This window comes from Crinia signifera, chromosome 1, assembly GCF_055691185.1.
Source record: "Crinia signifera chromosome 1, ASM5569118v1, whole genome shotgun sequence".
Lineage (NCBI taxonomy): Eukaryota > Metazoa > Chordata > Amphibia > Anura > Myobatrachidae > Crinia > Crinia signifera.
In genome coordinates this window covers 80,461,142-80,476,634 of record NC_139217.1, presented here as the reverse complement: position 1 = coordinate 80,476,634, position 15,493 = coordinate 80,461,142, and the positions used below count along the sequence as shown (strand labels likewise).

The window sequence follows — 15,493 nt, the reverse complement described above, 5'->3', positions numbered from 1 at the left end:
GGTGGGCGTATGCGCAGGGTCATTGCTGTGCATGTGTATACGCCGGGTCACGGTGCGTGCGGCCACGGCTAACAGGGTGTTCGCCAGGCACACGCACACAAGTGTGCTGGCTGGGGGCGTGGTGGGGTTTACAAATGGGAATGCTGGGCGTTCTCATGCAAATGCAGCTGACATCAGGCACAGGGCACCCGCAGATCAGAGACACCATAGAGGAGGGAACACCTCTAAATGGGACTGCCATTGTGTCTGGGACTGACAGGTAGGACTTCCCATAGGAAGTCACTGCCAGTGACAGTGAATCCAGTGCAATCTCACAGACTGCATCTGGCTTTACGTACATGGAGCTGAATGGTAGATTTCATGGGAAACATGAAATCTATGCATAAAGGTCGACATGACTGAAGGTTGATATGGGGGATATGGGGTTAGGTCGACACAAGCATTAGGTCAACAGTCAAATGGTCGATATGTGGTTTTTTTTGAGCCAACATATGCCGACAGGTGGTATTGCATGCTCTACCATCCACTAGGGCGTGGTGGAAGAATAAAATAGTGTGCTGAGCATAGCGATGATACGTTTCAGTGTCCATGTTAACTGTGTTGACATTCGGGTAACAAAAGTGAAAAACCTAATGTAGACCTTTTGACTATCAACCTTCCCCATGTTAACCTAATGACCCTGTTGATCTAACCCCATGTCAACCTTCATGCATGTCGACCTCCAGTCATGTCGACCCAGTTGGTGTTTATCCAATGATACATACCCGATTTCACTGGGGGGCTGCAGTCCTACAAACCCACAGGTAAAATCTGCTATTGGTAAAACGAAAAGTCTGGTTGGAAACAAGAGATCAAGAGAACACAATAGCAAATGACTTGTTTCTCCTGCATACTGCTGTGTGCTAAATAACCTTTGCGGGCCCCATACACTACAATGATATGTCTGACCCTGAAGTCAGATGCGATTTCCCTTGAACTTCCCCGGGACCTTCCCGGGAGTGTTTCCATCCGATTTTTTACCTTTGTGCTATTTTTACATAAGATATATCTCATGCGATTGGTCAAGCCACGATAAACAGCATGCGATATATCTTATGGTATACAATTGTACCATAAGATATATGTGATGGGCTGCATTAGGGCGCTAGGGGGGCTAGAAAGGCCAATAAAACTTCCTGCGATATATCGCATGCACAAAAAATAAAAAAACATTTTCCATCCGATTCCATGCAATCAATGGTGCAGCACTAGCGATCTAGGGGCTCCGAGCCGACACTCATGGGACCGCACATCGGATCGGATGGAATACACGTATGATTTGCCACTGTATGATATATGGGCCTAAAATTGGGGGAGAGGGAAAGAGGACTCTTGTTGTGGGGCACTCTTTTATATTTGTTTTTGTATTAAAATTTAACTTTTAATATTTATTAATTAAGAATAGACATACATCGTCAAAAACAAAACAAACATACAGACAGACATGTAACATGAAATTTGCAGTGAGCTTGTTAATTATAGGCTATGCAAAAAAAGGTTCCTAATTAGAACCAGAAGTTGATATTGATACACCTAGCAAAGCTGATTGCTTGTATCCGCTAGGACTCGTGTGAAGGGAAGTATAAACAATATAGGGGATAATTCCCTGCTCAGACTGCTGCTATGCAATTTCCAAAATAGAGTACAATTTTTCCAACATGCATACCATTTCAATGTACTATGTAGTGCAATTTCCTAACGCTGGATCATAAAGTCAACAGTCATTTGAGTATTTACAGTTTCCAATCTATTATTATCGTTATGTAAACCTTCAATTGTTCTATCACCGATAATTATAGCAATTTTTGCCTGATCAATACTTTCTTGCCAATCCAAATTAAATTGGATACATGTTCAGCAAAGTGCAGAAAACAGAAAAAGATACAGATTACACTGGTGTTTTAAGCTCAATGAGACACACAAATATAGCTTGTGGGAGTAATTCCCCCCGAATGCGCTGTATACCAATACAATAGCTAGTATGTTGTGCCACAGTTTGTGAATGGTAATTTGACCTATTGGTTAGTGTAACCAAATAGCAGATAGATTAGTATATTCTGGGTTCAGATCAGATGACAATTGAGTCCAAAGCAACATTCAATAAATGATGGTGTGACCTGTAGGTTATTATATTATTGGTTAAGGTCAGATTGGCACATAAACATCCTATGCATGATTTATAATAATAGGCAAGTTGTTGCTGAAGGTAATTGTTTGTAAAAGATAGATTGTTGCAAGAATTGTAATCTATCAAGGTGTGTAGTAACTCTGGTGGAAGTGTGACCTTCTAGCGAGTCAGATTCAGACCTACTACTGTCGCTGAGTCTTACAAACGTGCATTGGACTCAGGATGAGAGTCTTTTTCTGTGCTATGGGGTCAGAGGGACAGAGTAGTGACACTTCTGCTGTTGGAGAAAGTGGGGGTAGATTGCCTTGTTGTTACATTGACATAGCAATGCAATGAACCCGCAGCTTAGCCAATGAGAGAGTGTCAGAAAAATATTGAGACTGTAACGTCATGTATGACGGCCAAAAGTATGCAAAGTACCCACATGGAGCGGATGCCCCCTTCTGCTTTTAAGAGAGTCGTGCTCCCGCAGAGGACTTTGATAATGAGAGAGAAGGGCACCCGTTCTCACTGTGGTATGGAAATGAGTATAAGTACACCGCTCTTTCCAATGCTGTTAGATATCCACTATTGTCATGTTGTTCATGGAACAGAGCATGAGCAGTGTGTAAATCAGCGTGGAGTTCGCGGTGGAATACCTGCAAGTTGGAGATCGCCCGGTGTGGAGGAGGAGATGGGGTACTGTTCCTGGAGAGTTCTCCTGGGATGGCAGGTCCCTTGCCGCTGACAGCGTGCTCTGGGTAATAGGTCCCAAATTCCTCTGAATCGCTCCTATAGAATGCAGTAGATACGGCTGAAGTTGCCGGGCAGTCTGAGAGTAACTGCTCCGTCGGCGCCGACGGGCAGTAAATAAGATGACGCGCGTTTCGCCTTCAACGGCTTGATCACATCAAGTGATGTGAGGGAGCTGAAGTCTCCTAAAGCGCCGACGGAGCAGTTACTCTCAGACTGCCCGGCAACTTCAGCCGTATCTACTGCATTCTATAGGAGCGATTCAGAGGAATTTGGGACCTATTACCCAGAGCACGCTGTCAGCGGCAAGGGACCTGCCATCCCAGGAGAACTCTCCAGGAACAGTACCCCATCTCCTCCTCCACACCGGGCGATCTCCAACTTGCAGGTATTCCACCGCGAACTCCACGCTGATTTACACACTGCTCATGCTCTGTTCCATGAACAACATGACAATAGTGGATATCTAACAGCATTGGAAAGAGCGGTGTCCTTATACTCATTTCCATACCACAGTGAGAACGGGTGCCCTTCTCTCTCATTATCAAAGTCCTCTGCGGGAGCACGACTCTCTTAAAAGCAGAAGGGGGCATCCGCTCCATGTGGGTACTTTGCATACTTTTGGCCGTCATACATGACGTTACAGTCTCAATATTTTTCTGACACTCTCTCATTGGCTAAGCTGCGGGTTCATTGCATTGCTATGTCAATGTAACAACAAGGCAATCTACCCCCACTTTCTCCAACAGCAGAAGTGTCACTACTCTGTCCCTCTGACCCCATAGCACAGAAAAAGACTCTCATCCTGAGTCCAATGCACGTTTGTAAGACTCAGCGACAGTAGTAGGTCTGAATCTGACTCGCTAGAAGGTCACACTTCCACCAGAGTTACTACACACCTTGATAGATTACAATTCTTGCAACAATCTATCTTTTACAAACAATTACCTTCAGCAACAACTTGCCTATTATTATAAATCATGCATAGGATGTTTATGTGCCAATCTGACCTTAACCAATAATATAATAACCTACAGGTCACACCATCATTTATTGAATGTTGCTTTGGACTCAATTGTCATCTGATCTGAACCCAGAATATACTAATCTATCTGCTATTTGGTTACACTAACCAATAGGTCAAATTACCATTCACAAACTGTGGCACAACATACTAGCTATTGTATTGGTATACAGCGCATTCGGGGGGAATTACTCCCACAAGCTATATTTGTGTGTCTCATTGAGCTTAAAACACCAGTGTAATCTGTATCTTTTTCTGTTTTCTGCACTTTGCTGAACATGTATCCAATTTAATTTGGATTGGCAAGAAAGTATTGATCAGGCAAAAATTGCTATAATTATCGGTGATAGAACAATTGAAGGTTTACATAACGATAATAATAGATTGGAAACTGTAAATACTCAAATGACTGTTGACTTTATGATCCAGCGTTAGGAAATTGCACTACATAGTACATTGAAATGGTATGCATGTTGGAAAAATTGTACTCTATTTTGGAAATTGCATAGCAGCAGTCTGAGCAGGGAATTATCCCCTATATTGTTTATACTTCCCTTCACACGAGTCCTAGCGGATACAAGCAATCAGCTTTGCTAGGTGTATCAATATCAACTTCTGGTTCTAATTAGGAACCTTTTTTTGCATAGCCTATAATTAACAAGCTCACTGCAAATTTCATGTTACATGTCTGTCTGTATGTTTGTTTTGTTTTTGACGATGTATGTCTATTCTTAATTAATAAATATTAAAAGTTAAATTTTAATACAAAAACAAATATAAGAGTGCCCCACAACAAGAGTCCTCTTTCCCTCTCCCCCAATTTTTGCATTGTTTTGGACTCAGGGGAGCACCACCAACACACAAAGACCTCTAACCCAGATAGGGACATACGTCTAACTAAAGTTGGTTCCAGGTCACTCAGACCAAATCCCACCCTAAGGTGAAACGGGTCTTCCTTGACTCATTTCACAATAGGGGGGCTTAACCTTGTGCGGTTCCCAAAACTCCTTTCTCTCTAACCATTTGCATACTGAGCACTCTCAGTCTCAAGGAACCCAGCACAGGTTCTAACGGAAAAACCCCAATTAAAAATACTAGTGAATTATACACACACTACCAATCAGACTACACAATCAAACAAACCATCCAGAAGGACAGACTATCACAAGCTTCAACCTCAGAGAGGAGTTATCCACAAGAAGTAAACGGAAGGAAGATACAAGCGATATCTTCTCAGAGGAAAGTAACCCCACAATCCCTAATATCAAATGGGAAGATGACCTACGAAAATTGAAACAGCTATTACAAAAACAAACTAGGCTAAACTGGGATCTGACTACGTTGGAAAATTACCAAAAACAAAAGATTAGCCCAAGGGGCCTAAGACCAAGAGTCTTTCCGGCATATCCTCTTGCAACGGAAAAACTCAAACAGGATTGGGAAACCTGCTTACTTAAGTGCTCCCAGGAATTAATCGGCATCCTCTTACAACACAATCATCTAAACTTGGAGGAATGTAGCAAGGAGATTGACACCCTTGGCAAACAACTAACCAAATGGGAAACAGAAAGTGACTTCCAAAAGAATTTTGAAAAAAGTAAGAAAGACCTGGAGGAATATGAAAAAGTGATTATAGAGAGAAAGCGTAACAAATTTTCCAGAGATAAAAGGGACTTTGCAACGGGCAATATCTTCCGTTGGAGAACCACGCAAAGACCAGGAAGGAATCAAGAACCACGTGAAGAGTATACATCATCGGAATTTGAATCATCAGGTGAGGAACAGAGTGACACCTATAACTATCTCCAGTCTAGAAGACAACAACCCTCTGGTGTGCATTTTTTGGACTACACAAGGGGCAACACAGGGGCCCGGTACAATCAAAGAGACGGACCAGGAGGGCTAACAAGAAGGGAAAGGCAAAGAAGAAGATGGGAGTCACCATCACCGAGCAATCACCAGATGCATACCAGACGAGGGAGATAATAGATCAACTCAAAATTATTAACCTATCAGACAGAACCCTGAGCGAAACAGAGAAGAAAATCCTGGAAAGAGGCCTCTCATTTTCCCCGTCAAAAGACTTTGATAGATTTCAATGGGAGAAGGACCTCAAATTGTTCGCTAGAAAACTCTTACTCAAAAAACACTTCACTAAATCCGAGACGAACATTAATCTAGATCACCCCAGTCTCCCTATTTCCTCACAAGAACAAGAGGCATTACAAGCCTTAGAAGACCTGGCCGAAGAATCAGGAGACACTCTCTCACAAAACACTACAAGACCCAAATGCAGACCTAAATCCACTTTCTTCCCCCCGGAACATATCTGTCCAGAAATCCAAGTTTTTTCAAATCTGGTCTCTAGAGACTTGGACAAACTGCTGAATATCAAAAAGACACATAGGAGACATGACAACCTTACAAGAGAGGAGAGAAGTGCACTCAAGAACATCAAAAGCTGGTCCGAAATTGAAATTAAACCATCAGACAAGGGCGGCAATATTGTGCTCTGGCCGAGAGAAAAATATATGCGAGAAGCTCAAAAACAACTTTCTAATCAAGATTGCTACAAATCCATCTTACTTAATCCAATGGAGAATTTCAAAACAGTCTATAAAAGACTAATTGATGGAGCAATGCAAGAGGGCACAATAACCAAAATGGAACACCGATACTTATGGACAGAACATCCGAAGATGGCAACATTCTACCTTCTGCCCAAAATCCATAAGAACCCCACACGATACCACCAGGGAGACCAATTGTCTCGGGCATAGGGGGTATAGCGGAGAAAGCCAGCACCTTTGTGGACCTCCATCTGAGACAATTTGTCTTACAACTTCCATCGTACACCAAAGACACGTCCGATGTTCTCAGAAAACTACACGACACCAGGCTTGAAGAAGACCAACTACTGGTTACCCTGGACGTGGAGGCCCTTTATACGAGCATTGATCATGAACAGGGTCTGGCGGCAGTACGATATTTCCTCAGTATGGAAACACAAAACGACTTCCATAATTTCATCATCAAGCTTCTGAATTATACACTCAAATATAATTTCTTCACTTTCGACGACAAATTCTACCTACAGGTGAGGGGCACAGCGATGGGGGCGGCATGTGCCCCCACCTATGCCAACTTATTCCTAGGCTGGTGGGAAAGGGAACACATATTCCACGAGAAAAACGAAATATGGACTAAACATGTCATCTCATGGCACCGCTATATAGATGATATCCTACTGATTTGGGAAGGCAGTAAAGAATTACTTTTGGACTTCATACACAGCATCAACAACAATAACCTAAACTTGAAACTCACCCATGAAATCAGTAAAGATTCTGTTTCCTTCCTGGACCTCAGAATCTATAGAGGAAGAGACAACAACATAGAAACCGAGCTCTATAGAAAGAGTACCTCCACAAACAGTCTACTTCACCAGACCAGTTCCCACTTCCCCCCAACAATCGAAAATATACCCAAAGGTGAATTTCTACGTCTGAGACGTAATTGCTCAGATGACAAAATCTTCAAATTAAAGAGCCAGGAACTCACCACAAGACTTAGAGAGAGAGGCTACAGTCACAATTCCACCAAAAAAGCACAGAGATTCATGAAAACCATAAACAGAGAAACCCTCATCTTTCAACCACCCAAAACAACCAAAACGATAGAGGACACTCAGCTTAGGTTTGTTGGTAACTTCAATGAAAATTGGAGAGACATCAAGAAAATCATCCAAACACATTGGCACATCTTAAAATCAGATCCTGACCTATCCAAATTTCTTGATGACACCGTTTCCATGAGCTGGAGAAGATCACCAAACCTCAGAGACCACTTAGTCAACAGTCATTTCACCCGGACCACACCTAAAATCCCAACCAACACTGGATCCTTCTCATGTGGGACATGTAAAGCATGCGAATACATGCCAAAAACCACGGAAGTTGAAGACAGATACGGCAACAAAGTGAAAATCAAGGATTATATCAACTGTAGGAGCCAAGGAGTGATCTACTGCATTTCCTGTGACTGCGGTCCAAGATATGTAGGGATGACCTCAAGGATGCTAAAACAGCGCATCCTGGAACATCTGGGGACAATAAGAAATGCAGAACAAGATCGCAGGAGGATGAAACAATTAACAACGGTGGCTAAACACTTTCATTTCAAACATAATGGCAATACCAGCGGCTTCAAAGCATTCGGCCTTGAGAGGATACACCTTGGGATCAGGGGTGGAAACCTCACACAGGAACTCCTCAAACGCGAAAGTTTTTGGACATTCAAATTAGGAGCGCTGGCACCAGGGGGACTTAACGAATACATCAACTACAGTGTTTTCATTTAAAAAATATCTGCCCCCCAAGAAAATCTTCAAGACTCCTCAACCTTAGAATTTCTAACCAACACTTATTCCAATACCACACAATAGTCTATCCCTATTAATCTTGAACCTTCACCATTGACCCCCTTTATCACCCACAACAGGATCCCACAAAACCTCTTTGGATCCCTTAAGACCCATACTACAAAAATCGGTCACTATCCCTATAATCATTGAAATCTGATCACACGACCACTTACACGTCCAAAGGACACTTTTTAAATTCATTTTATTTGGCACTATTTTTATCACCTCACTCACCCAATCATATCGATCCCTTTAATAATGGCATATCTTTCACAGTTTATTCTTCATTTCCCTAATAATCACCATTTACATTCACTAGACGGGTACCCTTTCCATCCCTGACTAGGTCCCTTTAAATCCACAATTAAATCTCAAACACCTAATTCTTACCTTATTGATAATTAAAAGTTCTATATTAGACATTTATTTCTCCTGAATTTTTCCACGGCCGCCCTCATTACACCAATTTTGCGTTGATCAAAAACTAGATCGGCACTATTATTTTCGCCAGCCAGCCCCCACTTGTCACTCCTTAACAGAATATGATTCACGCACGTCGTGGAACTACTGCATGACAGTAATCAATTTATTAAATGTTCCCAACCAGGGTGACAGGGCAACTCCGACTCGGGCTATTGCACAATACCCTTTCCTCCATCCCTTCCCATGTTTAACTAATTTTCCATTTAATAACAGACAGCATATTTACCTATATAGCATACACAATAAACTAACACATATGGTATGAGGTACCGAGCAACCAAGAAATAAAGGCTAGGTCATATGCTGCCATCATGCTGTCTTAAACGATCACTCTCATATCCATTCCTCTCTCCCTAGCAATATGAGAAACTTACCCTCTAAGGGCTATCAAGCATCCCATTCTCATAACGAAGATACATCAATGCGGAGTCGGCGCATTAGTAATAAACCTTAATACGTATTTTACTTTGAGTACGCTGGTCTGGTTTATGCCTTAATACGCTTTTCACTTTGAGTACGCTAGTTTGGTTTATGCCTTAATACATATCTTACATTGAGTACGCTGGTCTGGTTTATGCCTCCATTTATTTGATATACATTAATACTCTTCATGTGATAACCTTTATACCCAATACTGTTAACCCACATACGGATTACTACCTAATCAGAACCCGTTACTAGCCGATGTATATTTCAATGCAACAGAGGGATAATATAACCAGCTGAATTACCCTCCAGGTTCAAGCCGGTTACTAAGGACGCTCCCTCCATAACAACCGGTAACTCCGTTTACTCCCAGCAGACGTCAGAGGACGCTTTCCTCTATAGTAGACGTCAGAGGAGGCTTTCCTCCGTAGCAACCGGTAACTCCGCTTACTCCCAGCAGACGCCAGCACGAACGTACAGCCAATTACGGCTGCTTACCGTCTAGGGGAGTTTCCACATAGGGCTACTTTAGGAGACTTCAGCTCCCTCACATCACTTGATGTGATCAAGCCGTTGAAGGCGAAACGCGCGTCATCTTATTTACTGCCCGTCGGCGCCGACGGAGCAGTTACTCTCAGACTGCCCGGCAACTTCAGCCGTATCTACTGCATTCTATAGGAGCGATTCAGAGGAATTTGGGACCTATTACCCAGAGCACGCTGTCAGCGGCAAGGGACCTGCCATCCCAGGAGAACTCTCCAGGAACAGTACCCCATCTCCTCCTCCACACCGGGCGATCTCCAACTTGCAGGTATTCCACCGCGAACTCCACGCTGATTTACACACTGCTCATGCTCTGTTCCATGAACAACATGACAATAGTGGATATCTAACAGCATTGGAAAGAGCGGTGTCCTTATACTCATTTCCATACCACAGTGAGAACGGGTGCCCTTCTCTCTCATTATCAAAGTCCTCTGCGGGAGCACGACTCTCTTAAAAGCAGAAGGGGGCATCCGCTCCATGTGGGTACTTTGCATACTTTTGGCCGTCATACATGACGTTACAGTCTCAATATTTTTCTGACACTCTCTCATTGGCTAAGCTGCGGGTTCATTGCATTGCTATGTCAATGTAACAACAAGGCAATCTACCCCCACTTTCTCCAACAGCAGAAGTGTCACTACTCTGTCCCTCTGACCCCATAGCACAGAAAAAGACTCTCATCCTGAGTCCAATGCACGTTTGTAAGACTCAGCGACAGTAGTAGGTCTGAATCTGACTCGCTAGAAGGTCACACTTCCACCAGAGTTACTACACACCTTGATAGATTACAATTCTTGCAACAATCTATCTTTTACAAACAATTACCTTCAGCAACAACTTGCCTATTATTATAAATCATGCATAGGATGTTTATGTGCCAATCTGACCTTAACCAATAATATAATAACCTACAGGTCACACCATCATTTATTGAATGTTGCTTTGGACTCAATTGTCATCTGATCTGAACCCAGAATATACTAATCTATCTGCTATTTGGTTACACTAACCAATAGGTCAAATTACCATTCACAAACTGTGGCACAACATACTAGCTATTGTATTGGTATACAGCGCATTCGGGGGGAATTACTCCCACAAGCTATATTTGTGTGTCTCATTGAGCTTAAAACACCAGTGTAATCTGTATCTTTTTCTGTTTTCTGCACTTTGCTGAACATGTATCCAATTTAATTTGGATTGGCAAGAAAGTATTGATCAGGCAAAAATTGCTATAATTATCGGTGATAGAACAATTGAAGGTTTACATAACGATAATAATAGATTGGAAACTGTAAATACTCAAATGACTGTTGACTTTATGATCCAGCGTTAGGAAATTGCACTACATAGTACATTGAAATGGTATGCATGTTGGAAAAATTGTACTCTATTTGGAAATTGCATAGCAGCAGTCTGAGCAGGGAATTATCCCCTATATTGTTTATACTTCCCTTCACACGAGTCCTAGCGGATACAAGCAATCAGCTTTGCTAGGTGTATCAATATCAACTTCTGGTTCTAATTAGGAACCTTTTTTTGCATAGCCTATAATTAACAAGCTCACTGCAAATTTCATGTTACATGTCTGTCTGTATGTTTGTTTTGTTTTTGACGATGTATGTCTATTCTTAATTAATAAATATTAAAAGTTAAATTTTAATACAAAAACAAATATAAGAGTGCCCCACAACAAGAGTCCTCTTTCCCTCTCCCCCAATTTTTGCATTGTTTTGGACTCAGGGGAGCACCACCAACACACAAAGACCTCTAACCCAGATAGGGACATACGTCTAACTAAAGTTGGTTCCAGGTCACTCAGACCAAATCCCACCCTAAGGTGAAACGGGTCTTCCTTGACTCATTTCACAATAGGGGGGCTTAACCTTGTGCGGTTCCCAAAACTCCTTTCTCTCTAACCATTTGCATACTGAGCACTCTCAGTCTCAAGGAACCCAGCACAGGTTCTAACGGAAAAACCCCAATTAAAAATACTAGTGAATTATACACACACTACCAATCAGACTACACAATCAAACAAACCATCCAGAAGGACAGACTATGACAAGCTTCAACCTCAGAGAGGAGTTATCCACAAGAAGTAAACGGAAGGAAGATACAAGCGATATCTTCTCAGAGGAAAGTAACCCCACAATCCCTAATATCAAATGGGAAGATGACCTACGAAAATTGAAACAGCTATTACAAAAACAAACTAGGCTAAACTGGGATCTGACTACGTTGGAAAATTACCAAAAACAAAAGATTAGCCCAAGGGGCCTAAGACCAAGAGTCTTTCCGGCATATCCTCTTGCAACGGAAAAACTCAAACAGGATTGGGAAACCTGCTTACTTAAGTGCTCCCAGGAATTAATCGGCATCCTCTTACAACACAATCATCTAAACTTGGAGGAATGTAGCAAGGAGATTGACACCCTTGGCAAACAACTAACCAAATGGGAAACAGAAAGTGACTTCCAAAAGAATTTTGAAAAAAGTAAGAAAGACCTGGAGGAATATGAAAAAGTGATTATAGAGAGAAAGCGTAACAAATTTTCCAGAGATAAAAGGGACTTTGCAACGGGCAATATCTTCCGTTGGAGAACCACGCAAAGACCAGGAAGGAATCAAGAACCACGTGAAGAGTATACATCATCGGAATTTGAATCATCAGGTGAGGAACAGAGTGACACCTATAACTATCTCCAGTCTAGAAGACAACAACCCTCTGGTGTGCATTTTTTGGACTACACAAGGGGCAACACAGGGGCCCGGTACAATCAAAGAGACGGACCAGGAGGGCTAACAAGAAGGGAAAGGCAAAGAAGAAGATGGGAGTCACCATCACCGAGCAATCACCAGATGCATACCAGACGAGGGAGATAATAGATCAACTCAAAATTATTAACCTATCAGACAGAACCCTGAGCGAAACAGAGAAGAAAATCCTGGAAAGAGGCCTCTCATTTTCCCCGTCAAAAGACTTTGATAGATTTCAATGGGAGAAGGACCTCAAATTGTTCGCTAGAAAACTCTTACTCAAAAAACACTTCACTAAATCCGAGACGAACATTAATCTAGATCACCCCAGTCTCCCTATTTCCTCACAAGAACAAGAGGCATTACAAGCCTTAGAAGACCTGGCCGAAGAATCAGGAGACACTCTCTCACAAAACACTACAAGACCCAAATGCAGACCTAAATCCACTTTCTTCCCCCCGGAACATATCTGTCCAGAAATCCAAGTCTTTTCAAATCTGGTCTCTAGAGACTTGGACAAACTGCTGAATATCAAAAAGACACATAGGAGACATGACAACCTTACAAGAGAGGAGAGAAGTGCACTCAAGAACATCAAAAGCTGGTCCGAAATTGAAATTAAACCATCAGACAAGGGCGGCAATATTGTGCTCTGGCCGAGAGAAAAATATATGCGAGAAGCTCAAAAACAACTTTCTAATCAAGATTGCTACAAATCCATCTTACTTAATCCAATGGAGAATTTCAAAACAGTCTATAAAAGACTAATTGATGGAGCAATGCAAGAGGGCACAATAACCAAAATGGAACACCGATACTTATGGACAGAACATCCGAAGATGGCAACATTCTACCTTCTGCCCAAAATCCATAAGAACCCCACTACACCACCAGGGAGACCAATTGTCTCGGGCATAGGGGGTATAGCGGAGAAAGCCAGCACCTTTGTGGACCTCCATCTGAGACAATTTGTCTTACAACTTCCATCGTACACCAAAGACACGTCCGATGTTCTCAGAAAACTACACGACACCAGGCTTGAAGAAGACCAACTACTGGTTACCCTGGACGTGGAGGCCCTTTATACGAGCATTGATCATGAACAGGGTCTGGCGGCAGTACGATATTTCCTCAGTATGGAAACACAAAACGACTTCCATAATTTCATCATCAAGCTTCTGAATTATACACTCAAATATAATTTCTTCACTTTCGACGACAAATTCTACCTACAGGTGAGGGGCACAGCGATGGGGGCGGCATGTGCCCCCACCTATGCCAACTTATTCCTAGGCTGGTGGGAAAGGGAACACATATTCCACGAGAAAAACGAAATATGGACTAAACATGTCATCTCATGGCACCGCTATATAGATGATATCCTACTGATTTGGGAAGGCAGTAAAGAATTACTTTTGGACTTCATACACAGCATCAACAACAATAACCTAAACTTGAAACTCACCCATGAAATCAGTAAAGATTCTGTTTCCTTCCTGGACCTCAGAATCTATAGAGGAAGAGACAACAACATAGAAACCGAGCTCTATAGAAAGAGTACCTCCACAAACAGTCTACTTCACCAGACCAGTTCCCACTTCCCCCCAACAATCGAAAATATACCCAAAGGTGAATTTCTACGTCTGAGACGTAATTGCTCAGATGACAAAATCTTCAAATTAAAGAGCCAGGAACTCACCACAAGACTTAGAGAGAGAGGCTACAGTCACAATTCCACCAAAAAAGCACAGAGATTCATGAAAACCATAAAAACCCTCATCTTTCAACCACCCAAAACAACCAAAACGATAGAGGACACTCAGCTTAGGTTTGTTGGTAACTTCAATGAAAATTGGAGAGACATCAAGAAAATCATCCAAACACATTGGCACATCTTAAAATCAGATCCTGACCTATCCAAATTTCTTGATGACACCGTTTCCATGAGCTGGAGAAGATCACCAAACCTCAGAGACCACTTAGTCAACAGTCATTTCACCCGGACCACACCTAAAATCCCAACCAACACTGGATCCTTCTCATGTGGGACATGTAAAGCATGCGAATACATGCCAAAAACCACGGAAGTTGAAGACAGATACGGCAACAAAGTGAAAATCAAGGATTATATCAACTGTAGGAGCCAAGGAGTGATCTACTGCATTTCCTGTGACTGCGGTCCAAGATATGTAGGGATGACCTCAAGGATGCTAAAACAGCGCATCCTGGAACATCTGGGGACAATAAGAAATGCAGAACAAGATCGCAGGAGGATGAAACAATTAACAACGGTGGCTAAACACTTTCATTTCAAACATAATGGCAATACCAGCGGCTTCAAAGCATTCGGCCTTGAGAGGATACACCTTGGGATCAGGGGTGGAAACCTCACACAGGAACTCCTCAAACGCGAAAGTTTTTGGACATTCAAATTAGGAGCGCTGGCACCAGGGGGACTTAACGAATACATCAACTACAGTGTTTTCATTTAAAAAATATCTGCCCCCCAAGAAAATCTTCAAGACTCCTCAACCTTAGAATTTCTAACCAACACTTATTCCAATACCACACAATAGTCTATCCCTATTAATCTTGAACCTTCACCATTGACCCCCTTTATCACCCACAACAGGATCCCACAAAACCTCTTTGGATCCCTTAAGACCCATACTACAAAAATCGGTCACTATCCCTATAATCATTGAAATCTGATCACACGACCACTTACACGTCCAAAGGACACTTTTTAAATTCATTTTATTTGGCACTATTTTTATCACCTCACTCACCCAATCATATCGATCCCTTTAATAATGGCATATCTTTCACAGTTTATTCTTCATTTCCCTAATAATCACCATTTACATTCACTAGACGGGTACCCTTTCCATCCCTGACTAGGTCCCTTTAAATCCACAATTAAATCTCAAAC

General features: G+C 42.2%; 1 protein-coding gene across 2 annotated transcripts in view; it reads left to right on the top strand.

Annotated features, from left to right (window-relative positions):
- The window catches only part of TEC (tec protein tyrosine kinase), a 139,895-nt gene that overhangs the window by 68,675 nt on the left and 55,727 nt on the right, over positions 1–15,493 (top strand). The gene's annotated exons all lie outside the window — the stretch shown is intronic.